Source organism: Symphalangus syndactylus, chromosome 18, assembly GCF_028878055.3.
Source record: "Symphalangus syndactylus isolate Jambi chromosome 18, NHGRI_mSymSyn1-v2.1_pri, whole genome shotgun sequence".
Taxonomy (NCBI): Eukaryota; Metazoa; Chordata; class Mammalia; order Primates; family Hylobatidae; genus Symphalangus; species Symphalangus syndactylus.
In genome coordinates, this window is record NC_072440.2 from 62,161,564 (window position 1) to 62,187,936 (window position 26,373).

Genomic DNA, 26,373 nt, shown 5'->3' on the forward strand with positions numbered 1-26,373 from the left:
AACAAAATGGATAAATATGTACCAACGAAAATGCATGAACGTGGTGGGGTGTAGAGCTATACTGTCCAATATGGTAGCCAGGGCCACATGTGGATTTTAAAATTTATACTAATTAAAATTAAATAAAATGTAAAACTTAGTTCCTCAGTCTCCCTGACCTCATTTTAAGTACTCTGTAGTCATCTGTGGCTAATGTTGGACCGTGCAGATATAGAACATCTCCATCGTTGCAGAAAGTTCTATTGGACAGAGCCGACAGAGGCTAATCAGGACAGACCTTCTGGAGGAGGAGACAAAAGACTGCCAAGAAAGGGTTCTGGGAAAATCCCTGGGAAGCACTGTGCTCTATTTTTAGAAAAAGAAAAGCCAGGGCTGGGAGTGGTGAGGTGGGGGGAGGGAGGGGTGTTGCCTCTGGAAACTGTACTACCTGCCACCTCTTTGGTCAGGGTCTACCTCTGGGTATGTGCGAGCTGGCAACTCTCAACTAGGCGGGAAGACACAGGAATGGAGGGGGAACCAGCTAAGGCGGGGGCCTGACCAGGAAGTCCTGCCCCTTCTGGGTCCAGGTTCAGGAGGACTCTGGGAGTCGTAGTTCAGCACTTCTGGAATCCCCTTAAAGCTTGACAGGGATAGAAGAGCTGACACCGGCCTGGGCTGGGCATCTCTTGGGGCGGAGAGTAGGGTTGATGGTCAGGGCTGGGGCCGTGTCTGGGTTTGAGTCTCCATGGGGGGTGGCAGGAGGAGGACTGTCTTGTCCCCTCCCATCCTTATGTTCTGGAATGGAGAGGAGATGCCAAGGTGGAAGCTTGCATTGGCTGGGGAGCTGAGAAACATGGAACATTCCGTTAAACAGAACCCCCAGCCTACGCATTCTGGTTCATGGAGATTTGCCCAGGAGAGACAGGAAGTTCCCATAAGGTTAGGGAGGAGGGGCAGCAGATGGCATGTCATCAGCTGTTGGCCATTCATGCACTCAGCATATATTCTTTGAGCACCTACTATGTGCCAAGCCCTGTTCTAGGCACTGGGAATCGGAGGTGAAAGAGAGACAGAAGTCCCTTCCTCCAGTAGGTCTAGACAGAAGAGCAGACAATCAACAATGATTTTCCTTTGCTCATATAACATACACGTCATGTAAAGGCCTGACTTACGTGGATTTGGAAGGATTTTAAGTTTCAACCCAGCCATTCCTGGTCTCCTACTCACAGACTTCTCTCTGGAAGTGGTAGTCGTCTGTAAAAGCGACTGGGTTTGATCCTTTCCATGACTGTACTCAAGATACCCAGAGGATAAGGAGAATGTCCTGAGACATGAGACCTCATGGGACCTCTGCCCCCCAATTCCTGGGTTCCAGCACTGTACATAAGTCAATTGGGGGTTATCAGGCTGCTGTTTGGTAAACAGGGTTTACCCTGCCTGGGTCTGACGGTGATGATCAGACCTTCAAAAGGGTTGCAGTGCAAACGGTGTGGAGAACAGGAGCTGCCCTTGTTTCTTACACACACCCAGCAACTTAAGAGCAAAATGAGGCAAGAAGTCTCCCCACCAATCCTCCCGAAGCCACACAATGTGACGTCCTTTTCTTTTTTTTCTTTTTTTTTTTGAGACGGAGTCTTGCTCTGTCGTCCAGGCTGGAGTGCAGTGGCGCACTCTTGGCTCACTGCAATCTCCACCTCCCGGGTTCAAGCCATTCTCCTGCCTCAGCCTCCCGAGTAGCTGGGATCACAGGCATCCGCCACTATGCCCAGCTAAGTTTTGTAATTTTTAGTAGTGACCAGGTTTCACCATGTTGACCAGGCTGGTCTCAAACTCATGACCTCAGGTGATCCACCCGCCTCGGCCTCCCAAAATGCTGGGATTACAAGCCACCATTAGCAGCCTGTGATGTCCTTTTCTTTCTCTTTTTTTATTGAGGTCTATCTTGCTTATAATAAAGGCACATTGATTTTAGGTCCTCCAGTTATTCATGCTCTGTACATTTCCCATAGGAGCACATGTCACAGATTCAACTCGATACACTCGTGAAATTATTTGTTTCAATATCTGTAAGCTGCACAACAGCCTGGATTTTGCCAGCTGCCCACCACTGGGTCTCCAGCACCCAGCATGCAATAGGTGCTTAATAAAGATCTGCTGAATGGAATGAGTAAAGGATAACAGAACAGGTATTTTCTCTTTCAGAGGCGACTTCTTGCGATTCTCTCAACTTGTCCACAAGTTCCTATACCCATTACCCCACAACCCACACCCACAACATAAGGGCAGGAGGATTCGCACACAGTAGGCGCCCCAGCGAACTCTCAGGTGCAGTGCCCTTGTTTGGCGCGAGGAGGCGCCAGCACCGCGCACAGACCTTGCCCGCCCCCGGGCCGGCACCAGCAGCCCAGGCAAATCAGTGGGCCCACATTTATGGAGCGCCTCCTGAATTCCTGGGTTGCATTAGGCTCGCGGGGTCGCCGGCTGGGCAGCGGGTCGGTGCCGGTGATGGGGGATCCTGGCTGGTGACTGGGGAACATCCAGGGAACGCGGGAGGGGACCGGGAGCAAAGTTCCCAGTTGGACAGAGCGGGGTCGGGCCTCGAGGGGCGGGAGCGCTTCCGGCAGGGGTGTCCAAGCGAGTCGTGACCTCTGACCCGCCGGAGAGGTCCCAGGCCCAGGCGCCACTGCCGACTCGGGTCCTGCCGGCTCTGCTCCCCTCCGCGCAGGCGCGGCCGGCCGCAGTTCCCATGGTGACGGGGGCGCGTCCCCGCCCGAGGCCCCGCCCCCAGCAGGCTAGGCTGCGCGGGGCTGCGGTCTCCTAGGGCAGGTGCCGCGGGCTGCGGGCAGGTGGCGGCGCGGCGCGGGCTGGCGGTGGCTCCACGGTAGGTTGCGCAGCGGCTGCGGGGAGTGGGGGCCGGCTGGCCGCCTCCTGTTCCCGGCCGGCGAGGTAGCTGGAGGTGACGGCGGCGGGCGAGGGCCGCCAAGTTTCTGCCCGGCCGAGGCCCCGGGAGAAAAGTTGGCAAAGTTGGCCGGGGAAGAGGCGGGGACCCGGAGGATTTCCCCAGACTCCGGGTCTGCAGGGAGGGAGGATCCCGGTTTGGGAGCCGGGGAATCCGTCTCCCGAGACTTCAGAGTGGATCCCGCGGGAAGATCCCGCACAGGGCAACCAATGGATCACGTGCCACCCGGTTGGCGACTTGGGAGTCGATCCCTGGAGGGGATCGGGCGCTGGAGGCCTGGGGCCCCACTGGATCCCCAGTCAGGGGTGACGGCGGAGGGTGATTCGAGACTGGGAGCGAGAGGATCAATCTCCTCCCACGCTAGCCTGAGCTTTGGGAATGGATTCAGAGAGATCCGGTGGCTAGGAGCTGAGGGATCGCTGGAGATCTGGGTTACTCAGCCTGGAGCTGCTAGGGTCTGGACATCTGTGCGGGTTGGAGGCCCCGGAGGTGGACAGTGGGAAGCAAGGGCGGCGAGCGAGACGGAACCCGGGTCGAGGGGAGCCCAGAGGACAGCGGGGTGGTTCGGGGGGTGTGAGAGGGGCGGCGAGCGGGGCCCCTCGGACGCAGGCGCTCCGGACGCGTCCTCTCGGCCTGGCCTGCGCCCCCCTTCGCCTGTCTTCCCAGGGCGGAGGCGCCCTGATGGGATTAAGCCTCAGTCTCCCTGTTCCCAGGCAGGCCCGCGTGGTCCCCGCCCCGATGGCGGCGCGGCCCACCCGGGCTCACGGGTGGGGCCCTCGGGATGAGAAGCGACTCGTTGACCCCCACCCGAGCCTGACCTTTTCACTCCCTGCTGGCACACACTCGCCTGGGAGTGGGGGCGCCGCGCCTTAAAACCCTGCTGTTTGTCCAGTCCCGGAGCAGGCGTGTGACCTCCACCGCGCGACGCCTAGGTGGCCAGGGCTTCCTGCCTGCCGGGACTGAACTTTCTCTAGCCAGGAGCAGCCATTATCTTTTGGAAGGGAAAGGACTGTACCTGTTGCACAAAGAAAAACACTTTCTTTGCACCTTTTTTGTGACCTTGGGCAAAACACTTAACCTATTTGAGTCCAGATAGGGACCCTCTGGGCACAATGGGCTTGGCCTAGGAGGGTCTGCATTCTGCCTCTTCTAGGAGGCTGGCAGGATGGATCGGAATGAAGGGTATGAAACAGGTGGGGGCTCTATAAGTATCAGTGCCTCCCTCAGTCTATGGCCTCTCCTTTCCCATGCCCCATCCCCTGTGCTTGCCTTACAGTATCTAAAGATTCCAGAAACCCTACTTGCTATCTTTTGAAACTGCAGGATTAGAGAGCTATTTAGCTTAACCTTTCTTCCAAGTGGGTTAATTGCCCCTCTGATCCCCCCTTGCAGAGAGAAGCTCTGAGGTTTGGCTAATGAGTAACCAAGACATTTGGACAAGTCTTCTCCCTTGGTCTGGCTTTCCCTCTGCTAATCCATCAAGGTTCCTGGACAAACATGTGTGCACCCCCAGACTCTGGCGCCTCCTTCCTTCCTGTTGCAGCCAGGGACAGTTACCGAGGAATTTGTACAGACACAAGCCCAGATCTTGGTGATTCTGGCAGGAGGATCCTTTTTAAAGGATTTGCATGCTTGACAAGGGTGCAATTACCCAAGAGAAATGCAGAGTTTCAGTGCAGTGTCTGGACGTATATTTCAGCTGGGCACATGAACTGGCTGGTTCCATCAACCAGCATGTATTGAGCACCTATGTCAGGCGCACTGTAGAAATGGTGTGGCCTAGGGCAACTCAGGATCTGTCCTCTTGGAGTTATTTTCCAGCTATGAAGCAGTCGGCTTGCCCTGCAGTCTAGTACTGATTCTTGATGTTGAGGATACAGTTCTCACCCTAGGTTCAGAGGCTGGAAGCTGCCCCAACCCCCACTGGAGGTCCTAGGGGCTGTTTTTTCTTTGTTCGTTTTGTTTTGTTTTTTGAGATGGAGTCTCACTCTGTAGCCCAGGCTAGAGTGCAATGGTGTGATCTCGGCTCACTGCGACCTCTGCCTCCCGGGTTCAAGCGATTCTCTGGCCTCAGCCTCCGGAGTAGCTGGGATTACAGATGCCCGCCACTCTGCCCCGCTAATATTTGTTTTTTTTTTTTTTTTTTTTTTTTTTTTTTTTTTGAGACAGAGTCTCGCTGTGTCCCCCAGGTTGGAGTGCAGTGGCGCGATCTCGGCTCACTGCAAGCTCCGCCTCCCGGGTTCACGCCATTCTCCTGCCTCAGCCTCTCCAAGTAGCTGGGACTACAGGCGCCCACCACCGCGCCCAGCTAATTTTTTGTATTTTTAGTAGAGACGGGGTTTCACCGTGGTCTCGATCTCCTGACCTCGTGATCCACCCGCCTTGGCCTCCCAAAGTGCTGGGATTACAGGCGTGAGCCACCGCGCCCGGCCAATATTTATATTTTTAGTAGAGATAGGGTTTCACCATGTTGGCCAGGCTGATCCCAAACTCCTGACCTTAGGTGATCTTCCCGCCTCCGCCTCCCAAAGTGCTGGGATTACAGGCGTGAGCCACCGCGCCCGGCCGGGGCTGTTTTTTATTGAAGGCTGACCTTGGCAGGAGAATGAAGGAGCCAGTTGTCTGGTCTGAGCATTTCTCCTCACCAGGCTACATCTCTGACCAACTCAGAAACAGAGCCTCACAGGGATATTTTATATGTGCATTCATTCATTTATTTATCATTTGTTCCTTCAACAAATATTTCAAGACACTGTGTCAAAGATGAGGCAAGCAGCCATATCCTTAAAGGGGATACTTTATGTCCTGAAAGTCTTTGTGAACATATGCACTTGTCTGGAAGGGGAGAACTATGATCATAGGAGGAGGCGCTGATGCCTTTGGCTATAAGGACGGATGGGGGTCAGAGAGTTTAGTTTTCTCGACAGCCAGTGGGAAGAGGTTGGTGTTATGGGCTGCAGAAATGGAACAGTTTGTGCAGAAGCCTGGAGGTAGAGGAGTGCCTAGGGTGTTGACTGGGGCCAGGCCAGCCATGCTTAGTGGTTTGGACTTTATTCCTGGAGCGTGGGGTGCTGTGGATCACAGTGGAAGGGTCTCTGCAGGTGAGGGGCAGGGTCAGATGTGTGTTTTGGGAAGCTTGCCCTGGCTGGTGTGGGGAGGCTGGATGATTGGAGGGTCATGCCAGGAGGCTGGGGGCCAGTAAGCAGGCTGCTAGAAAAATCCAGGTGAGAGGCCAAGTGCGATGGCTCACGCCTGTAATCCCAGCACTTTGGGAGGCCAAGGCAGGCTGATCACGAGGTCAGGAGATCGAGACCATCCTGGCTAACGTGGTGAAACCCCATCTCTACTAAAAATACAGAAAAATTAGCCAGGCGTGGGGCAGGTGCCTGTACTCCTGGCTACTCGGGAGGCTGAGGCAGGAGAATGGCGTGAATCCGGGAGGTGGAGCTTGCAGTGAGACGAGATCACGCCACTGCACTCCAGCCTGGGCGACAGAGTGAGACTCCGTCTCAAAAAAGAAAAGAAAAGAAAAGAAAAGAAAAATCCTGGTGAGAGACCATGGTGGACTGGACATAGAGACCAATGGTGTTGAAGGGTGCTCACTGACAACTTTGACATTGATCAGTGTTACATTTAGAGAGCCACTCACTTTGAAGATCCCTTCCTCAAGGTGGGTGTAACAGTCTACCTGGGGTAAGGAAACCCCTCAGAGGGGGTGGTATCAGTACTGAATTCAGTTTAGCAAACCTGCTTTAGAACCCTCTGCCCGTTCAGGGGTAGGTATAAAACATGCCAGTCCTCAAGGACTTCCTGTGGGGAGACATGGGGCACATTATTCCCATTTCACTGCTGCAGGCCTCTGTGGCATAGTGAGGCCTTTGCCAGGCAGCAGTGGCAAAGCAGGAATTTGAACTCTCAACTTGCAACTAGTGAATATTTGGGTTCAGGTTAAGCAGTAGAGAAGCAACAGAGGAAGGTGGGTTTGAGCTGGGTGTAGAGGGGATAAATTGAAGGAGCCTTCCAGGAGGAGGCAGAGATAGAAAGGAGGGAGCCACCCAGCCCGGCGCAGTGGCTCATGCCTGTAATCCCAGCACTTTGAGAGGCCGAGGCGGATGGATCACGAGATCGGGAGATAGAGACCATCCTGGCTAACACGGTGAAACCCTGTCTCTACTAAAAATACAAAAACAAAAAATTAGCCGGGCATGGTGGCGGGCTCCTGTAGTCCCAGCTACTTGGGAGGCTGAGGCAGGAGAATGGCGTGAACCGGCCAGGCGGAGCTTGCAGTGAGCCGAGATCGCTCCACTGCACTCCAGCCTGGGCGACAGAGCGAGACTGTCTCAAAAAAAAAAAAAAAAAAAAAGAAGGGAGGGAGGGAGTCAGCCAGAGATACTCCAGGGCAAACCCTGGCCCTGCCCGCTCCTAGCTGTGGCCTTGGGCATGGTTATGGTTTTGAGACTCGACTTCCCTATCTGTAAAAAGGGCTCATGATAGGATACTCCCATTCTCAAAAGGTTGTTATGTGAGTTTAACGAAGCAGTGTATGGACAGTGCTAGGCCCAGTGTCTATGCTCTGTAAGGGGTGGTATGATTATTATCACTATAGCCTGTCATCAGGATAAGTTCCAGGTGGGTGGTGCTTTGCTCAACCTGGTGTGTGCATGTGTGTGTTGGAGGGAGAGAGGGAGTGACCCACAGGTGATACTTGAGTCTTAAAGGATGAGTAGGAGGGAGGGCTGGGGACATTCCAGGCAGAAGCAACAGCACTGGCAAAGGCATAGATCGCCTGGAGAACTGCATGCCAACTGATATACCCAGAATTCAGGGTGTGCTGAGTGAATAAAAGACCATGGGCAGCAAAAATTCCTTTTATACCCCAGACACTCCCTGAATTTCTAAACCTGAAGGCTTTGGCAGGTTTGGGGCAGAGAGGAGGGCAGGAGCATCCCTGTCCGGGAGTTCACACTCCTTCTTCCACTCACCCATCCAGATTATAGGAGCGTGAACCTAGACAAGCCATGTCCCCCTGGGACCTCAGTTTCTTCCTCTGTAAAATCAGAGGACTAGGGAGAATGTAGGTAAAGCACGTAGTACATCAGAGCAGCGCTGTTATGCCAGAATCTGGGCTAAGCTCTTTTGTTCCCTTTTTTTTTTTTTTTTTTTGAGACGGAGTTTCGCTCTTATTGCCCAGGCTGGAGTGCAATGGCAGGATCTCGGCTTACTGCAGCCTCCACCTCCCGGGTTCAAATGATTCTCCTATCTCAGCCTCCCAAGTAGCTGGGATTATAGGCATGTGCCACCACGCCTGGCTAATTTTGTTATTTTTATTAGAGAACAGGGTTTCTCCATGTTGGTCAGGCTGGTCTCAAACTCTCGACCTCATGTGATCCACCCGCCTTGGCCTCCCAAAGTGCTGGGATTACAGGCACCCAGCCTTTTTTTTTTTAATATTTTACAACAAACCCAGGTAGTGCCTGTTTTCGAGACCCTCAACTTTACAGTTCATGAAACTGAGGCTTCAAGAGGTTATTGATTTTCTGCGAGGTCACGCAGTGGGAAAGTGGAAGAGCTGGGAATTGAACCCAAAGCTGTCTGCCTCAAAGCCATGCCCTTCCCACTTCATGGCTCCCAACACAAGGAGGGGTGCTTCTGCCTATTCTCGCTACTCAAACTGCTGCCATTTAAGAAGAAGCTAAGGCCAAGCACAGTGGCTCCCGTCTGTAATCCCAGCGCTTTGGGAGGCTGAGATGGGAGTATTGCTTGAGCCCAGGAGTTTGAGACCAGCCTGGGCAACATAGCAAGACTCTGTCTCTGAAAAAACAATTTAAGACCGAGTGAGGTGGCTCATACCTGTAATCTCAGCACTTTGGGAGGCCAAGGTGGGCAGATCACCTGAGGTCGGGAATTCGAGAGCAGCCTGGCCAACATGGTGAAACCCCGTCTCTACTAAAAATACAAAAATCAGCCAGGCGTGGTGGTGGGCACCTGTAATCCCAGCTACTCGGGAGGCTGAGGCAGGAGAATCGCTTGAACTCGGGAGGTGGAAGTTGTGGTGACCTGAGATCATGCCATTGCAATCCAGCCTGGGTGACAGAGCAAGACTCTGTCTCAAAAAAAAAAAAAAAAAGTTTAAAAATTAGTCTGGCGGTCAGGCACAGTGGCTCACGCCTGTAATTCCAGCACTTTGGGAGGCAAAGGCAGGTGAATCACCTGAGGTCAGGAGTTCGAGATTAGCCTAGACAATATGGAAAAACCCTCTCTCTACTGAAAATACAAAACAAAACAAAAAAATAGCCAGGAGGCCGGGCGCGGTGGCTCACGCCTGTAATCCCAGCACTTTGGGAGGCCGAGATGGGCGGATCACGAGGTCAGGCGATCGAGACCATCTTGGCTAACTCGGTAAAACCCCGTTTCTACTAAAAATACAAAAAATTAGCCGGGCGTGTTGGCGGGCGCCTGTAGTCCCAGCTACTCAGGAGGCTGAGGCAGGAGAATGGCGTGAACCCGGGAGGCGGAGCTTGCAGTGAGCTAAGATCGCGTCACTGCACTCCAACCTGGGGGACACAGCGAGACTCCGTCTCAAAAAAAAAAAAAAAAAATAGCCAGGTATGGTGGCACATGCCTGTAATCCCAGCTACTTGGGAGGCTGAGGCAGCAGAATCGCTTGAACCCGGGAGGCGGAGGTTACCCTGAGCTGAGATTGTGCCACTGCACTCCAGCCTGAGCGATAGAACAAAACTTCGTCCCCCCCAAAAAAAGAAAAAAAATTAGCCTGGCAGTGTGTCAGGCTGTGTCCCAGCTAATTCAGAGGCTGAGACAGGAGGATTGCTTGAGCTCAGGAGTTCGATGCTGCAGTGAGCTTTGATTGCACCACTGCACTTTAGCCTGAGACAGAGTGAGACCTTGTCTCAAATAAATAAATACATAAATACATAAAAATTTAAAAAATTAAAATTAAAAATAAAAAGAAGCTGGTTAAGCACAGTGACTCACACCTGTAATCTCAGCACTTTGGGAGTCCGAGGTGGGCGGATCACTTGAGGGCAGGAGTTTGAGACTAGCATGGCCAACATGGTGAAACCCCATCTCTACTAAAAAAAAATAGAATAAAATAAAATAAAAATTAGCCAGGCGTGATGGCGGTTGCCTGTAATCCCAGCTATTCAGGAGGCTGAGGCATGAGAATCACTTGAACCTGGGAGGCGGAGTTTGCAATGAGCTAGATGGTGCCACTGCACTCCAGCCTGGGCAATAGAGTGAGACTCTGTCTCAAAAAGTAAAAATAAAGGAAGCTAACAAACAATTGAGGCACATACACACACACACACACACATATATATTTTTTTCCTTCAATGCAATGAATATTTTATTGAGCATCTTATGTGGGCAAGGCACTCTACTTGTGAAAAATTCAAAAGATCACCTGCCCTTAGGAATCCTCTGGTCAACTGTATGAGAAGAAGGAAGGGGGCAAGGCAAGGTGAGACAAATAAGCAAATAATTATGGACTTGACTTCTGGGCAGAAGCTATCACAGCTACATTTGTTAATTGCTCAGTTAAGTGACCTTTGAAATGTTCTGTAGCCATGTCTCCATTAAGAATATGAAATACGGCCGGGCGCGGTGGCTCACGCCTGTAATCCCAGCACTTTGGGGCCCCGAGGCAGGTGGATCATTTGAGGTCAGGAGTTTGAAACCAGCCTGGCCAACATGGTGAAACCCCGTCTCTACTAAAAATATAAAAATTAGCCACGTGTGGTGGCACCTGTAGTCCCAGCTACTCGTGGGACTGAGGCAGGAGGATCACTTGAACCTGGGAGGGAGGTTGCAGTGAATCGAGATCACACTACTGCACTCCAGCCTGGCAACAGAGTGAGACTCCGTCTCAAAAAAATAAAAATAAAAATAAATAAATAAATAAAATAAAACAAATAATTTCACACATGAATTGAAAATAGATTTAGGTACTTTCCCATTTCAGAATGTGTTGATTTACCTCATTATTTTTAAAAACTGAATAAGGCCAGCTGTGGTGGCTCAGGCCTGTAATCCCAGCACTTTGGGAGGCCGGGCAGATCACTTGAGGTCAGGGGTTCAAGACCAGCCTGGTCAACATGGTGAAACCCCATCTCTACTAAAAATACAAAAATTAGCTGGGCATGGTGGCGTGCACCTGTAATCCCAGCTACTCGGGAGGCTGAGGCAGGAGAATTGCTTGAGCCCAGGAAGGCGGATGTTGCAGTGAGCTGAGATCACGCCACTGCACTTCAGCCTGGGTGACAGGGCAAGACTCTGTCTCAAAAAAAAAAAAAAAAAAAAAAAAAAGAAAAGAAAAAAGCTGAATAATTTCCAGTGCATGAATGGACATTGAGTTGTTTTTCAGGGTTTTTTTTCTATGACACAGTGCCGCAGTAAACATCCCTGTTGACATGTCTTTGCACATTTGTTGCAGTAGGCTAGAGGACAGATTTCCAGGATGTGGAACTTTGGGGATGAAGGGTGTTTAGAACATTGATCTGACCTGCCCATTTTCCCAGCAGAGTGGCTATACCTTTCACACTCTTACCACAGCTGTGCGAGAGACAGCCTCTTTGTGTATTTCAGAGAGAAGGAACAGTGTTTGGCTCTCTCTTGTCTGTGGCCATAGGACATGGCCTCCAGCCTGAGCGAAGGTGAGAGTTCTTATAAGTGACACAATATTTTGTTGCCCTTGGGGTTCTTTTTGTTGTTGTTGTTTTTGTTTTGAGACAGGGTCTTGCTCTTTCATCCAGGCTGGAATGCAGTGGTGCGATCTCAGTTCACTGCAGTCTCGACCTCCCGGGCTCAGGTGGTCCTCCCACCTCAGCTTCCCAAGTAGCTGGGATTACAGGCATGCACCACCACGCCTGGCTAATTTTTTGTATTTTTATAGAGACGAGATTTTGCCACATTACCCAGGCTGGTTTCAAACTCCTCAAGCGATCCTGCTGCCTCAGCCTCCCAAAGTGCTAGGATTACAGATGTGAGCCACCACACCCAGCCTGGCCCTTGGGTTTTAATACAAACTGCTGGAGACTCTGTCTCGGAAGATATTTGCCCATGTACACACGAGACTTTCTGGACATACGTGGTCCCTGTATTAGTCAAGCTTTTCTGTGATCATACTGTGTAACAAACATCTCCTACATCACAGTGGCCTTTAACAGCAAACATTTGTTCCATGCTCACGAGTCAGCAGGTAGCTTGGCTGACCTTAGCTAGGCTTCGCCAGCAAGGCTGGCCCTAGGCTTTGGATTGGGTTCAGGTCTGGCTCGTGAATCTTCATCCAGATTCACAGGCTGAAGGGTGGCAGCCAGCCAGGACATGCTCTTCTGTGGTGGACAACAGAAGCCTCCATTCTGAATTGAGAAGCTGTCACTTCTGCTCTCATGCTATAGGCTGAAGCAAGTCACATGGCAAGCCTGACATCAATGAGTTGAAGTCTACTCCTCTCATGGAGGCTGAAGAAATATTTGCTGAGCAATAATAGAACCTGCCACAATTATGTTTCTGATGGGGTAGGATGGGTCCTTGCAGGAGTAGAGGGTCTGCCTGGAGGGCATGGGTAAGAATCATGGCTCATGATTTGTGTGGGACAAGTGGTTGCAGAGCAGAGGCTCTGGGTAAGGAGACCTGGTTTGAGTTTATAACCAGAGACAGGCAGTTCATCAACTGAGTCTCAGTTTCCTTATCTGGAAAATGGGAATAATTTGTCTTCTCTGGCGAGCTGCTGGGAAGCTCAGAGATATTACTGCATAAGAAGGTGCTTTATACCTATGAGGTGAGGTGGGAAATGAGGGATGATTGTCTTGATAATGATTTTTGTGCTGGAGCTGGCTTACAATTCCTTGAGCAGTGATACCTGCAGCCAGTAGAGTGAGAGAATGCAGCGATGCCAAGGTGAGACTGGGAGGGATAGGCCTGGGTTTGAATCCCAGCTCTGCCCGTTATGGGCCACATGACTTTTTGTATTTTTTTTTTTTTTTTTTTTTTTTTTTGAGACGGAGTCTTGCTTTTTCACCCAGGCTGGAGTGCAGTGGCTCAATCTCGGCTCACTGCAAGCTCCGCCTCCCGGGTTCACGCCATTCTCCTGCCTCAGCCTCTCCGAGTAGCTGGGACTACAGGCGCCCGCCACCACGCCCGGCTAATTTTTTTGTATTTTTAGTAGAGACGGGGTTTCACCGTGGTCTCGATCTCCTGACCTTGTGATCCGCCCGCCTCGGCCTCCCAAAGTGCTGGGATTACAAGCGTGAGCCACCGCGCCCGGCCGGGCCACGTGACTTTTGATCAGCCTCATCACATCCCTCAGCCTCCGTTTGCCTGTCTGTAAAAGGGACACAGTGTGCTTGTGCCCATTAACGAGGACTGAAATGCTTGGCCTGAGGTAGATGATAACCAGATGGTGGCTGTGAGGATTGGCATGGCACTGAGGGGGTCCTGATAGGGGCAGAATGAGGAATTCTGCCACCCATTCCCTTGGGAATATTGCAGGGAACCTGGAGCCAGACTGCTTGGATTCAAATCCCAGCTCCACCGCTTACCAGCTTTGTGGCCTTATGCAAGGCAGTTAACCACTCTGGGCCTCAGTTTTCTCATCTGTAAGCTGGGAGTAATAATAGAGCCTGCCTCATGCGGTTGACAAGCATTAAATGTGTTAACATATAGTACTTGCTAATTAATTTACATGAGCCTTAGCTAGTATTGTTAGGATGACTAGTATTATTATTAGTCTGCGGAGGCCCAGAGAGGTTGCTTCCCTTCCTGGGAGCCACCAGGGTCTTGGGGAAAAGAGTGATGAGAAGCAGATGCTTTTTGGGGTCCTGCTTCTGAGCCGGTGTGCTTTCCCCCTTCTGCTGTAGCTGATATGGGTCGGCCCAGAGCAGGCCTTTGAGGATGTCCAAAGTGCCTTTACCAACCACACAGCCCTCCTGAGTCCTGAAGCAGCCCTGACCCAGCCAGAGAAGAGTCATGGGGAGCTCTGATCTAAGAAGTACTCACATGGCGCCACTATGAATGCACTCAGCAGGCTTCTGGGAGCCCAGGTTTATAAGTATCCACGGGAGTCACTGAGCTAGCTGCAGGGTTAGAGGCCACTCACTCTCTCCTTCAGTTGGGCATCTCTCCATAAAAATGTATCATGTATTGGGAGGCCGAGGCGGGCGGATCACCTGAGGTCAGGAGTTCGAGACCAGCCTGCCGAACATGGCGAAACCCCATCTCTACTAAACATACAAAAAATTAGCCGGGCTTGGTGGCAGACACCTGTAATCCCAGCTACTTGGGAGGCTGAGGCAGGAGAATCACTTGAACCTGGGAGGCGGAGCTTGCAGTGAGCCGAGATCACGCCACTGCACTCCAGCCTGGGTAACAAGAGTGAAACTCCATCTCAAAAAAAAAAAAAGTATCATGTATTGATGTCATGCCAAGTTTGGGGAGAATGAGAATCTGCTCGGTGTCAGGGGTGGGTTTCCAAAGTAAGCTGGGTGGGGAGGGAACATCTGGGGTTGCTTCCTGTGTGACCCTGGGCAGCTGGCCCCACTTCTCTTAGCATTTCCTGTGTGCACATTGTTCAGATGGGCCACTGTGTCATGGGTGGTGAGAAACGACAGCCCTCGACCTGCGCGCTGGCTTCTGCCTGGACTCTTTGCCTTTATAAGTTTGCAGGAGATAGGCCGGGCGCGGTGGCTCACACCTGTCATCCCAGCACTTTGGTAGGATGAGGCGGGCAGATCACGAGGTCAGGAGATCGAGACCATCCTGGCTAACATGGTAAAACCCCGTCTCTACTAAAAATACAAAAAATTAGTCGGGCGTGGTGGCGGGCGCCTGTAGTCCCAGCTACTCGGGAGGCTGAGGCAGAAGAATGGCGTGAACCCGGGAGGCGGAGCTTGCAGTGAGCCGAGATCGTGCCGCTGCACTCCAGCCTGGGCAACAGAGTGAGACTCTGTCTCAAAAAAAAAAAAAAAAGAAGTTTGCAGGAGATAACTGAGGCTGCCTCTCATCTTTATGCAGACCCCACTTTTGAGAATAATAATGTTATCTGTAGTAAAACAAAAATAGGGCTGGACACGGTGGCCCACATGTGTAATCCCAGCACTTTGGGAGGCCAAGGCAGGCGGATGACTTGGGGTCAGGATTTTGAGACCAGCCTGGCCAACGTGGCAAAACCCTGTCTCTACTAAAAATACAAAAATTAACTAGGCATGGTGGGGCATGCCTATAGTCCTAGCTACTTGGGAGGCTGAGGCAGGAGAATTGCTTGAACCTGGGAGGCAGAGGTTGCAGTGAGCTGAGATTGTGCTACTGCACTCCAGCCTGGGAGGCAGAGGGAGACGCTGTCTCAACAAAAAACAAAAAACAAAGAAACCCCACAAAAGCAAAAATAACAAGTGAGTATTAACTCTGCCTAGGCCCTGTGCTCATCATTTTCTTATGTACTTGTTTTTTTATTTGTTATTTTTGAGACAGGGTATTGTTCTGTCACCCAGGCTGGGGTCCAGTGGCGCTATCACAGCTCACTGCAACTTCCATTTCCCAGGCTCAAGTGATTCTCTCTCCTCAGCCTTCCGAGTAGCTGGGACCACAGGAATGCACCACCATGTCCAGCTAATCAAAAAATTTTTTTGTAGAGACAGGATCCTGCTATGTTGCCTGGGCTAGTCTTGAACTCCTAGTCTCAAGTGATTCTTCTGCCTCAGCCTCCCAAAGTGCTGGGATTACAGGTGTGAGCCACCATGCCCTACCCCTATACATTGTTGTATTTTATTCTTGTGACTCCATTTTACAGGTGAGGAAACTGAGGCTCGGAGAAGGAGTCACTTGCCCAGGACCATACTGCTGGGAATGGGGAATGTGGATCCATGTAGCCTGACTCCAGCCACCATGCTCTGAATCTCTCCTGCTGGTGCCCCTCTGGTGGTGAAGCAGGATGGACAGAGCCGAAAAATCCTAGTGTTAGATCCTGTTCCCACATGTTGATGCTGTGTGGCTTTGCACGAGTGATTTCACCTCCCTGAGCCTCAGTTCTGCAGAAAGAAGATGACAAAATTTCTTCCGTGAGGTCATTGTAAGATTAGATACAGCAACCATTTATAAAGTCTCTGGCACATAGTAGGCTCTTAAAAAAAAATGGAGACCTCAGCTGGGCACGGTGGCTCACACCTGTAATGCCAGCACTTTGGAAGGCCGAGGCAGACAGATCACCTGAGGTCAGGAGTTCGAGACCAGCCTGGCCAATGTGGTGAAACCCTGTCTCTACTAAAAATACGAAAATTAGCCAGGCATGGTGGTGCAGACTTGTAATACCAGCTACTTGGGAGGCTGAAGCGGGAGAATTGCTTGAACCCGGGAGGCTGAGGTTGCAGTGAACTGAGATCACGCCAATGCATGCCAGCCTGGGTGACAAGAGTGAAACTCCTTTAAAAAAAAAAAAAAACGGGAGACCCCATAAAAAGATGAGCTTAGGCCAGGCGCAGTAGTTCACACCTGTAATCCCAGCACTTTGGGAGGCCAAGGCAGGCAGATCACGAGGTCAGGAGTTCGAGACCAGCCTGGCCAACATGGTGAAACTCTGTCTTTGCTAAAAATACAAAAAATTAGCCGGGCATGGTGGCGCACACTTGTAATCCCAGCTACTTGGGAGGCTGAGGTGGGAGAATCACTTGAACCCGCAAGGTGGAGGTTGCAGTGAGCCAAGATTGTGCCATTGCACTCCAGCTTGGGCAACAAGAGCGAAACTCCATCTCAAAAAAAAAAAAAAAAGATGAGCTTAAGGTTTTAAAAAATGTGTGTAAGTTGTCCCAAAGAATTATTTTATAAATCATAATGTAAATCTTCCTTGTTCGTTGTAGTAGCAGAAATAGCAACAATGGCAGTAATAAAAAGTAAAAACTCACATTGATTCACTGCTTCTTACAGGCCAGTTCCTCTGACATAGATTTTGCGTGTTTATAGGATCCTCATTACAACCTATGAAGAAAGATGGTAGTGTTATTCCCATTTTACAGATAAGGAAACTGAGGCTCCAAGAGGTGAAATGCCTTGCTTTCCAGCTAGTGGCAGGCAGGGAGGACTAGAGCTTTGTTATTAATACATGAGGATCTCATTCCAGTGCAATACCCCTGCCTGTTGGAGAAACAGCTGTATTTTCACAGGCTCCAGGTCAGGGCTGAGGCTCCCAGCTGACTTTGTGTTGATAGTTCTTTCCTTTTTGTTTTGCTTCCTCGGGGAGGAAAGCCTTTTCTGGGGAGTCCTGTTTGCCGATGGCTTAGCGAGCACTGCCGAGGGAAGGAAATTGTGGGTCTGCAGGGCCTCCCTGCAGAAGGGGAGCCCAGTGGGTGCATTGGGTGCACCGAGGTCACTGTACACTCACACCGCCTGGCCTGTCTGGACTTGAAGCCTGGGTCTTGGCGGGCACTGCCTGCTCAGCCTTGCCCAGTGCCCTGGGCAGGGCTGGGGAGTGACTTGGTTAGGGAACTCCTAGTGCCCTTTGGCCTGGGAAGCTGCCCAAGTTTGTCTTTCCCTTTCATTTTAGGCCCTAGCACTGGAAAGTGCTTGTCTTTGTTTCTGGAATGCTTGCTCACCTGCATACCTGGGACTGTGCTTATCATGTGAAGAGGTTCTAGGCCATGAGAGAGAATATAGAATGTATTAAAATGAGTCCTGGGCTGGGCATGGTGGCTCATGCCTGTAATCTTAGTGCTTTGGGAGCGCAAGATGGAAGGATTGCTTGAGCCCAGGAGTTTGAGACCAGCCTGGGCAACAGAGTGAGACCCCGTCTCTACAAAAAATTTAAAAAATTAACCAGGTGTGATGGTGCACACCTGTAGTCTCAACTGCTCGGGAGGCTGAGGCATGAGGATAGCTTGAGCCAGGGAGGTTGAGGCTGCAGTGAGCTGTGATTGTGCCACTGCACTCCAGCCTGGGTGACAGAGCAAGAGCCTGTCACAAATGAATGAATGAATGAATGAATGAATGAATGGGTTCTAGGCCTGAAGTCAGGCCTCCTGAGTTTTAGTCCAGCTTCTGTGCTGTGTGTTCTTGGGTTTACCCCCTCCCCTCTCTGGACCTTTTTTTACAGAAGGACAAGGAACTGGATAGGTAGATTCTAGAGCCTCTTATTTCTGCCATACATTCTGGGAAGAATTAAAACCAGCCTTTTAAAAGACAGGGCCTAGAAAAATCACAATTTGCTGACAGGGCCTACTGTGTGCCAAGTCCCTTGTTAGGGAGGTACTATGTTAGGTGCCTTCTTGTCAAATCCTCGGAATGACTCAGGCAGTTGGTATTACCAACCCCCTTTACAGTTGAGGAAACGGAGGCTCAGAGAGGTAAAGCCCTCCTCAATGTCATAAGTTTGGGGTAAGAGGCAGCAGAGCCTGTGTTTGAACTCAGGTCTTCCTCCTGCAAATCTCTGACTCCATCAGAAATACCTTCTCTCCCATCAGAAGTTCCAGTGCCGTGTGTCCTTTCTTCTCTTGGGATAGTTGATCATTTTCATCTTTGTTATTTGTTGAGCATCTGCTGTTTACCAAGGCCTGCACTGGGCCTTGGGCCTCAGAGCTGCCTGGGGCCTGGCCTCCGCCCTCCAGGAAGACAGAGAAGAGGAGGCAGAGAGCAGCAGGCCTAGGTCTCTGATCCCAGCCTCGGCCCCATTGTCTCCCAGCCTTGAAGCAAAACCATTTCCCTCGACACGCTTAAGACTTGGATGAGGGCTGGGCGCAGTGGCTCACACCTGTAATCCCAGCACTCTGGGAGGTCAGGGCGGGCGGATCGTTAGGTCAAGAGATCGAGACCATCCTGGCTAACATGGTGAAACCCTGTCTCTACTAAAAAATACAGAAAATTAGCCGGCATGGTGGTGGGCGCCTGTAGTCCCAGCTACTCGGGAGGCTGAGGCAGGAGAATGGCGTGAACCCGAGAGGCGGAGCTTGCAGTGAGCCAAGATCGTGCCACTGCACTCCAGCCTGGGCGACAGAGTGAGACTCTGTCTCAAAAGAAAAAAAAAAAGACTTGGATGAGACAGGACGCTTTGGCAACCAGCAGACCACCTTCTTCTTGGAGAGGCGAGGTGCCTGGTTACTGTCAGATTTAACTCGAGAAAGGCAGTGGTAATGTTTCCAAGTCCTGCCTTGATGCAGATGTCTTAATCACAGCCCCTCTGCCTTCCTGTCCTTTAATTTATTAAAAGGTAGGGGAAGGGGGGCGGCGGGGCAGGGGAGAAGGCAGCAAAAACCATGGAGGAATTTTTGGAATGCCCAGAATGCTGGCTGACCTAGCAGAGCAGGTGTGAGCCATCTTCCCTGGCTTTGGTTGGAGTCTGTTGGGCATGCCTGGAGGCTCTCTGGGTGCCATCCAGTTCTTGTCCCTGAGGCCTGAGTCACCCCAGGAAGGTGGCTCTGCTGTGAATCCAGCTGCAGCCTATAGTAGAAGACGCCGCTTGGGTCCGGAGCCATGCAGCCCGCAGTCATGTCCTGGCTCTGTTTTCTCCCCAGCCATGGGAATGGTTTCCCGTATCCACCCCAGCATCCACACCCCTGGAATGGAGGTGCTGATGTCTGTCTTTCAGCCTGGCTGGGAGCTTTTAGCAGGGTCACATGGTGGACGCTGGGACAAATGGAGTGTCCATGCGATTCTATCTGGGTGGGTGGTGATGGTAAGTAAAGCCCCCACTGTGTGCATGGAGCTGTCTGGAGTACTGAGACATTCCCAGACTTTTATTGATTACATAATCTTATCCTTTGGGGGACCCGCCTGCTTACTTGGCCTCCCCTCCACATCGTGCATGTGTTGGGCATGAGATGACTCTCTTTTTATTTTCCAAATTGATAATTTGTGTGCTCTTTTTATCCTTATTATGCAGCAATACATTTTTATTGTTTTATTGTTTCATTTTGTGTTGTTTTGTTTTGTTGAGACAGGGCTTTGCCTTGTCACCCAGGCAGGAGTGCAGTGGTGCAATCATGGCTCACTGCAGCCTTGACCTCCCAGGCTCAGGCGATTCTCCCACCTCAGCCTCCTGAGTAGCTGGGACTACAGGCGTGTGCCACTATGCTGGCTAATTTTTAAAATTTTTTTGCAGAGGCAGAATCTCCCATTGTTGCCCAGGTTGGTCTTGAACTGCTGGACTGAAGTGATCTGCCCACCTCAGCCTCCCAAAGTGCTGGCACTACAGGTGTGAGCCACCGTGCCTGGCCTCATTTTTGTTGTTGAACATTTCAAAATGTAGTTGTCCCTTGGTATACTTGGGGGATTGGTTCCAGATCTCCCTCGGATACCCATATCTGAGCAAGCTCAAGTCCTGTATATAAAATGGTGTAGTATTTGCATATAACCTACACATATCTTCTCGAATACTTTAAATCATCTCTAGATTACTTATGATACCTAATCCAATGTAAGTGCTAGGTAAAGAGATGTTGTACTGTATTGTTTATGGAATAATGACCAAAAAACACCTCTGTACATGTCCATTACAGACATAACCATCCATTTTTTAAAAACAATATTTTTCATCCAAGCTTGGTTGAATCCATGGATGTGAAACCCACAGATACTGAGGGCTGGCTGTACAGATAAACAAAAAGAAGATAAAATTCATAATCCCACATTCTAAAGATAACTGGTGCTAATATTCTGGGCTATGATTTAGACTTTTCATCATAGCCTGCATACATACATATTGATTGAAATTTCAGCTCTGTATCTTGGGGCACATGTAGAATGTGGGCTTTATACTGAGGTGGCTTATATTCCAGCCCTGGCTCTGTAACCGCTTGGCTGTGTCACTGTAGGGAGATCACTACCCAATATGAACTTCAGCTTCTGCTCTGTAAAACTGGGTTGCTAGGAGGATTAAATGAGTGAAGTTCTGTGCACTGTTTACAGAGGGGCCTCTTCTATGGATGCTGTAATTGATAACTAGTGGATTTAGATAACAGGCTTCAGAGAAGACCCCCTCCCCCAGGCACAGCCGAGGTGGGAGCTGCTCAGAATGGGGCTTGGGCCAGGGAGTTTGACTCACACAAAGCACTCTGGGCAAACTCTCAAACCAGTCCTGATCTTTATCACTCCAGGATGCTTCCTGTCCCTGCCGAGGCCTGGGCATTGTCCAAGTTAAAGCCACCGGACGGTCCCAGCAGGCTGGGAGGTGGCCCCTGTAAAATGAGCTCACCAAGAACCCTTCCACCTCCCCCGCTGACTTCAGCAGTGGCTTCTGGAGGACAGGCTGGAGACACCAGGGGAGAAGGATAAGGCTGGCCTGCTACCTCCAAGAAGGTCTGAAAGCCGTGATGTCACCCGGACACTGGAGGATCCCAGAAGGCCAGAGAGAGGAAAGGGCTGGGGGAGCCATAGAGCAGGGCAGGTCATGGAGCCTGTTTTTCAGAGGGGAGTTTGGGGTTGGAGACATCTGTAGGGAAGTGAAGCTGTGCTGTACTAGCTCTGTGACCTTGAACCAATACATTATACAACCTGGGCCATCCTTGGTTTCCGTCTCTATAAAATGAGGCTAATAGTAGGTCTTACCTAATAGGGTAGATGTGCCTTTATCATGTAAAGGCTCCTAGCACAGCCAGGCACATCGTCAGTGCTTCTTCCTCCTTATCATCATCATCTAGTACAGGGGTCCAATCTTTTGGCTTCCCTGGTCCACACTGGAAGAAGAAAAATTGTCTTGGGCCACACATAAAGTACACTAACACTATCAATAGTTGATGAGCTAAAAAAACAAAAAACAAAACTCAAAAAATCTCATAATATTTTAAGAAAGTTTATGAATTTGTGTTGGGCTGCATTTAAAGCCGGCCTGCAGCCCGAGGGCCATGGTTTAGACAAGCTTGATCTAGTACATTTATAACAACACCAACAATACAGACTGAGCCAGACCCTGTGCTAACCACTTGCTATGCACTATGTCACTCAGTCATCGTAATCAACTGTAGCTGCTGTAATTTATTTATTTATTATTTATTTATTTTGAGACAGAGTCTCACTCTTGTTGCCCAGGCTGGAGTGCAGTGGTGCGATCTTGGCTCACTGTATCCTCTGCCTCCTGGATTCAAGCGATTCTCCTGCTTCAGCCTCCTGAGTAACTGGGATTACAGGCAGGTGCCACCACGCCCAGCTAATTTTGTATTTCTAGTAGAGACGGGGTTTCACCATGTTGGTCAGGCTGGTCTTGAACCCCGACCTCAGGTGATCCACCCGCCTTGGCCTCCCAAAGTGCTGGGATTACAGGCGTGAGCCACCACACCCAGCCAGCCACTGTTATTAATGCTACTATCTGGCTGGCTGATTCCCCATGGGAAGTGATCAATGAAGGACAGCCACAGTGGTTATTCCTATTTTTGCTGGTACTACCCAGAGCTGTCTGTGTGAGACATAGCTCCCTTGCCAACCCAATATCCACAAATTGGGGCATCTACCCCTTGTGTAGAAGTGAGTCTTCTCCTGGGGCTGTTCTTGAGAAAAGCTCCTTGTTTTTCTTGTTCATGACACCTCAGTGCCATGCCAGGTTGCCTTTAGTTTGTGATCCTCTGAGCCCTGTTTGTCTGTTTTAGTTTCCCTGAAGGATGGCTGCTGAATCTTGGGGTTATCCCCTGGGGTCCCCCAGTGTGAATGTTGTACCCACAACATGGTACATTCCCACTGTCTCTCAAATTTGGGGGTGATCCATCTGGCTGCTGTGGGATGTGGTACTGAATTTGCACCCAGAAATTGGTATTTTTTGGGGGGGGGTTCGTGGATCATGAAGGAAAGAGTTTGGCTTGTAGGTAGAGGGTTGGGGAGTTACCTGGGCTTCCCCTGGGCTGTGGCCTGAGTGCTTCCTCAAACAGGCTGGAATTCTTAACGTGCCACAGTTTCCAGAGAGGTTTCTTTAGCAGTGCTTCCAAAGGGAGCATGAACCTGGGGGATTTCATGTTCCAGGGTGTGTCTAGTGGGAGGGGACTGAGGGAGGGTAGGTGCCTGGAACAGGCTAGGGTCCCAGCTGGTGACTCAGTTTCCCTTCTATCTGGTCAGGGCATTGAAGTCCAAGATCATGCTAGAGAGAGATGGGAATCTTTAAACATAACTCTTTCTGTGGTGTTTATTCCTTTTTTTTTTTTTTTTTTTTTGAGACGGAGTCTCGCTCTGTCACCCAGGCTGGAGTGCAGTGGCGCGCTCTCGGCTCACTGCAAGCTCCGCCTCCCGGGTTCACGCCATTCTCCTGCCTCAGCCTCCCGAGTAGCTGGGACTACAGGCGCCCGCCAACACGCCCGGCTAATTTTTTGTATTTTTAGTAGAGACGGGGTTTCACCGTGTTAGCCAAGATGGTCTCGATCTCCTGACCTCGTGATCCGCCCGCCTTGGCCTCCCAAAGTGCTGGGATTACAGGCTTGAGCCACCGCGCCCGGCCAGTGGTGTTTATTCCTAAAACAATATAGGATCATTGCAGAACATGAAGGAAAAATAGGTAGGTAGGCAGGCAGACCAACGTTATGCAGAATGTTATCACCCAGACAGATACATTACAGTGGTTAACAACAACTAATATATATATATATGTATATATTTTTTGTTTTTGTTTTTGAGGCGGAGTCTCACTTTCTTGCCCAGGCTGGAGTGCAGTGGCGCGACCTCCGCTCACTGCAAGCTCCGCCTCCTGGGTTCACGCCATTCTCCTGCCTCAGCCTCCCGAGTAGCTGGGACCACAGGTGCCTGCCACCATGCCCAGCTAATTTTTTGTATTTTTAGTAGAAACGGGGTTTCACTGTGTTAGCCAGGATGGTCTCGATCTCCTGACCTCGTGATCCGCCCGCCTCGGCCTCCCAAAGTGCTGGGATTACAGGCGTGAGCCATGGCGCCCGGCCAACAACAACTAAAATATTGATCATAAACATGGTTAATGATTATTGAGCACTTGCTACATGTTTTATATGGTTTACCTTATTTCACTGCTCAGAAGACAGTGCTCATGACAGATCTGCATTCAGGACCCTGCGCTCATAAGCATATGGTCAGAACCACCCATTCAGTCTTCTGTCTACCGTATAGCTGCTTTCCATCCGTTCTTCCATCCATTCCTCCATTTTGCATTCATCCATCCACCTACCCATTCATCCACTCACCCATTCATCCACTCATGCATCCATCCATACATCTATCCATCCATCCATCCATCCATCCATCCATCCATCCATCCATCTATGCATCCATGCATCCATGTGTGTATTCATCTATCATTTCATTCATCTGTCCTTCCATCCACTTACCTGTCCTTTCTTCCTTCTTTCCATCTATCTACCTACCTACCTTCTATTCCATCCACTTATTCTTTTTTTTTTTTTTTTTTTTTTTTTGAGGCAGAGTCTCTCTCTGTCGCCCAGGCTGGAGTGCAGTGGCGCGATCTCCGCTCACTGTAAGCTCCGCCTCCCGGGTTCACGCCATTCTCCTGCCTCAGCTTCCCGAGTAGCTGGGACTACAGGCGCCCGCCACCGCGCCTGGCTAATTTGTGGAAGACGGTGTCTGCTTTCGATGGGGTGGCTAGGGAAGGGCTCTGGGAGGAAGTGACCTATGTGCTGAGACCTGAAGGAGACAAAGGGGCCATCTGAAGAGCCCAGGGGGAGAGTTATGTAGGTAGCAGGACCGGCAAGTGCAAAGGCCCCCAGGCAGGAGCAAGCTGGGCATGGTGCTGGAAGACCCGAAGGCACAGGGAACAAGGGGGAGAGGCTCAGGAGGCCAGGCTAGTGCAGGGCAATGTGGGGTTCATTTTAACTGCAGTTGCCCTTCATGGCAGGACTCGGTTTGGGCTTTTTAAAAACGCTGACTGCTGAAAAGGGAATGGACTTGTGCTCAGGGGCAGAAGTGGAGGCCTGGAGGCCAGTGAGGAAGCTGCATCTGTGCAGGTGGGCAGGGTGGTGGCACACAGGAAAGGACGGTCCTCCCCATGACCCTCCCATTCCCTGCTCTTGCTCCTCTCAGTACAGACTCCAAACTGCATATGATGGTTTTGTTTTGTTTTTTGTTTGTTTGTTTTGTTTTGAGATGGAGTCTTGCTCTGTTGCCCAGGCTGGGGCGCAATGGCGTGATCTCGGCTCACTGCAACCTCCACCTCCCGGTTCAAGCAATTCTGCCTTAGCCTCCCAAGTAGCTGGGATACAGGCGTGCACCACCATGCCCAGCTAATTTTTTTGTATTTTTAATAGAGACAGGATTGTCTCTACTAGGCCAAGCTGGTCTCTAAGTCCTGACCTCAAGTGACCTGCCTGCCTCGGCCTCCCAAACTGCTAGGATTACAGGCATGAGCCACCATGCCTTGCTATTGCATGTAATTATTTATATATTTGTTTCTCTAATAATGTCTGTCTCTCCTATGGAACTATGAAGCTCCAAGAGGGCAGGGACTTTGCTCCCTGCCATGTCCCAAGTACAGTTTCTGGCACATAGTAGGGACACTTAATAAATATTTGTCAAATGAATGACTAATATGGTCCTCCCAAAAACCTGGGTGAAAATAGTAATGATGCTGAATAATAGTGATGACTATATATTAATAATAATAGTAGCAAGCCGGTGCTGAATGTGCCGTGTAGACCCGGGCCCAGCCCCGCCCGTCCTCTGTCCAGCTGCACCTCCTTTGGTGGTTTGCACGATGGGATTTTCACCAGCTCTGGGAAGCCCCGTCACCTGGCAGGCCCTCAGCAAATGATTGGCTGATTTGCAGGCTCTGCTCCCTTTCAGGAAAGGATTTATCAGCCGGACTTAGGTCTGGGTGGGGCAGGTTTGGGTGAGGCCTCTCAGCTGCGTAGGAGGTAGAACTTCTGGGTAAGCTGAGGACTGAAGTTCAGTTTTCCAGCCTGACTTTTCCCGGCCTTGTGACCTTGGGCAGGTCCCACCCCCTCCATGAGCTTTAGTGTGTGATGTGATGATGATGACAGGTACCAATGCTACCGTTTGTTAACCCATTAGGATGTGCCAGGTACTGTGTTAGGTCCTTTAGTTCTCATGGTGACACCATGAGGCAGGAACTATTCTTATTCCCATTTTCCAGATGAGGAAAGTGAGGTAGAGGGAGGTTAAGTCATTAGCCCATGGTCAGTCGGCTAGGAGGTGGTGGAGCTGGGATTTGAACCCAGGTAAAGCTAATGCATGAACTCCGTGTTTAAACTCCAAACTCCAGTCATTCTTGTATCACTTTGGGATTTTCTTGATATGTGTATACCACCTGGGCTGTTTTTCAGTAAACATTTTTCTTGAACTCTTCTGTCTTTTCCAGTACAGCCTTATTGAGATATAATTCACTTATCATCCAGCTCACCTCTTTTTTTTTTTTTTTGAGATGGATGTCTTGCTCTGTCGCCCAGGCTGGAGTGTAATGATGTGATCTCGGCTCACTGCAACCTCAACTTCCCGGCTTCAAGCAATTCTCCTGTCTCAGC

At 50.6% G+C, this 26,373-nt stretch overlaps 1 protein-coding gene across 3 annotated transcripts in view; it reads left to right on the forward strand.

Annotated features, from left to right (window-relative positions):
* The first annotated feature begins 2,771 nt into the window (after positions 1 to 2,771).
* KIAA1671 (KIAA1671 ortholog) overlaps positions 2,772 to 26,373 on the forward strand; it is a 248,064-nt gene continuing 224,462 nt past the window's right edge. For all 3 annotated transcript variants that reach the window (XM_055254245.2, XM_055254246.2, XM_055254247.2), the window contains exon 1: positions 2,772 to 2,860. The gene's annotated coding sequence lies outside the window, so the exon portion shown is untranslated. The remainder of the gene's footprint in view (positions 2,861 to 26,373) is intronic.